The following is a 2786-nucleotide window of genomic DNA, read 5'->3' on the forward strand; positions in this document are numbered from 1 at the left end:
GTCCCCGGTGGGCCGCCAGGCCGCGCTCAGCTGTGCACCTGCTGCTGCTGGGAGCGGGGCCGCAGCCCACGAGGCAGCTCCGTGCTCACGGGGCCGCGGTCACGGCCGGAGCCGCGCACAGTGTGGAACGCCTGTCGCAGCCGCCACCTCCCCAGGCTCGAGGCTGCTCCCCGCGGATTCCGGTGACCCCCCGGGCTGCCTCCCCGCCGCCTGGGGCCGGCCAGGCCAGCTCCTGAGGGGCGCGCTAGATCGGGTTTATTTTGTTCATTTTGTCAAAGTTTAAGAGTATGTCTTTATAAACCCTAAGGCATTTACTTACATTTTATTGTTTCGTTCATTATTTTGTTCACACGTCTTAATTTCACTGCTCATTTTTGGGGACGGCCTCCGTGGGGGCAGAGTCCTGGGCTGGGGGGTCTCTGAGGTGGGCCTCAGGGCCCCCGGGGAGGCCAGCCTCCTCCATCCTCCCCCCCTCCAGGGAGGCCTCCGTCCGCTTTTGCTCCTCATGCTTCCCTCGCGGGGCGCCCAGGCGGAGCTTCCACTACGTGCGCGGGAATGGTTGTCACCACAACTGCTGACGTTTCGGGCCTCGCGTTTTCAAATATCCTGCCTGCGCCTGCCTCTCCTTCCCCGTCTGTGGGGCTCCAGCGTGTGCCTGGGGGGCCGCCCTGGCTCCAGCTCCCCGGCCTCCCTGCCGCCCGTGGCCGCCCCGTGTCTTCCAGAATCTCCCCCGCTCTTCCTCTGTCTCTCTGCGGATCCTCCCTGTTTGCGGACACTTCGTTCTCATACCTTCTTTGGGGTCTTCAGACGTGGTTTCCTCCAGCTCTGTGCACACATGTACGCCAGCTGATTGGAAGTCCCGTCTGGGGCGCGCGGGGCGTCGTCTCTCGGTTCTCTGCGCGTCGCTGCTGTTTTCAGACTGGAGAGTTGACACGATGCGGTGGGGCAGCTGCAGACACCAGGTTCTGCCCCCACGCCCCGTGTCTGGTCTGTCGCCGTGTGCACGGTGATCTCACGAACGCGTCCCGGGCCGCCCGTACTCTCCGCGCAGCGCTCAGCCACCTCGGAGGCCGCTCACGCCCCAGGCTGTGCCTGCGAGCCCACCCGGCAGCGGGGATCTGCGCTCCCCAGATGCTCGTGCAGGGCCCCCCAGTCTCCAGGGGCCCCGGTGCAGCCCCACGCGTGTGCCGGGCCGTGCGGAGCCCTGGGACCGTGTAGGATCTCCCGATGCCCCGGGGACGGCTCCTTCCTCAGCTCTTGCTCTCAAGCTCGTTCCCTGGTCTATTTTTGCCTCTTCTTCACCCCACAGGCCAGCCACGGCCTCGGGCGGCTGCCCTGTTAGACAGTTCCCTCGGATGCCATATCCCCAAGCGAACTCCCTCGGGGCCACGGCTGTCCCTGCCGTGAGCTCCAGGCCGCGGCGCACCAAGGGGCTTAGCAAGTGGGGCCTTGGTGGGGGGAGGGGGGGCACCCGCCAGGGACGAGGACGCTTGTCGGGGGTGGGGCCCCAGGCGTCCCCTCCAGGCACTGCTGGTTTCCAGGTTGCCATGGAGATGGGGCGGATGATGCCACGGAGCTCACTGCCCCTACCGAGGTCCAGGTGTTTTTCCTGAAGAAACGTTCCCCATGTTGAGGCTTTGGCTCATTTCCAGGCGCCCGAGAAAGTCGATCCTGACCATTCCTGCAGCGCCCTCGTTGCTTTCACGGATAAGAGGCTTTTCCGATGTCCTCATTCTGCCGTGTTCTCAACGTCGTGATGCGGAATTTTCAAGACAGCCTCCTAAAGTTGACGCGCCCGCAACGACATGCATCCCGAGTGCACGGCCCGCCGGGTTCCGTCACCCCGGGAAACCGTCCCGCCTCCCCCTGCCCCCCGGGAGCCCGCGCTCCTGCCCTCTGCACCCTCCCACCAGATCCCCAGGCCACTGCTGACCTGCTTTCCGTCACCACAGATTAGGTGGGGCTTTCTCCAGCTTACGTAAGCGGGACCGTGCGGTCACCCAGCGTCGGCGTCCTCAGACTCGGCCTCGTCGCTGTGCGGGCCTGTGTCTCACCCCCACTTACTGCTGAACAGAATCCCTGTGAGGCTTACCCTCTCCCGGCTGATGGACATCTGCTTGTCCTTGGTTCTGTTGTCAAAAATAAAACTGTGGGGCCCCTGGGGGGCTCAGGGTTGAGCGTCTGCCTACACCTCAGGGCATGACCCCGGGGTCCCGGGATCGAGTCCCACATCGGGTTCCCCGCAGGAAGCCTGCTTCTCCCTCTGCCTGGGTCTCTGCCTCTCTCTGTGTGTCTCTCATGAATAAATAAATAAAATCTGTTTTTAAAAAAACCTGCTGTGGACATTTATGCACAAGTCCTTGTGGGATGTGTGCTGTCCTTTCTCTCGGGGAGTCGCGTGCTGGGTCATGGGACGGGTATGTTTAGTTGTAGGAGAGACCGTCCAGTTGTCTTTAAAGATGGTTGTACCCCTTCCCACTCCCACGGGCAGTGTATGACTCGCCCCACATCCTCACCGACACCTGATGTTGGCGGGCCTCTCCTTTCTAGCCCTTCTGTTGGTGGGTAGTAGTGTCTCATTGTGGTTTTAATCTCCCTAATGACCAATGACATTGAGCTTTTCTCTGTGTTCTCATTTACTCACCGTACATCATCCTTGGTGAGTTATCTGTTCAAATCCTTTACCCGTCTTTTCAAATGGGTTAATTTCTCATTGTTGAGTTTTGAGAGCTCTTTATATATTCTGGCTGCTGGTCTTCTAATTCTTTCCCAGTGTCTTTTAAAAA

General features: G+C 61.1%; 1 long non-coding RNA gene across 1 annotated transcript; it reads right to left on the reverse strand.

The window, feature by feature from the left end:
• Positions 1-384: 384 nt before the first annotated feature.
• Positions 385-1776, reverse strand: LOC140621790 (uncharacterized). The gene is made up of 2 exons (XR_012021528.1): positions 1591-1776; positions 385-919 (listed from the first exon to the last, which is right to left on the reverse strand). It is a non-coding gene; the product is annotated as an uncharacterized lncRNA (long non-coding RNA).
• Positions 1777-2786: the final 1010 nt, after the last annotated feature.

This window comes from Canis lupus, chromosome 30 (assembly GCF_048164855.1).
Source record: "Canis lupus baileyi chromosome 30, mCanLup2.hap1, whole genome shotgun sequence".
NCBI lineage: Eukaryota > Metazoa > Chordata > Mammalia > Carnivora > Canidae > Canis > Canis lupus.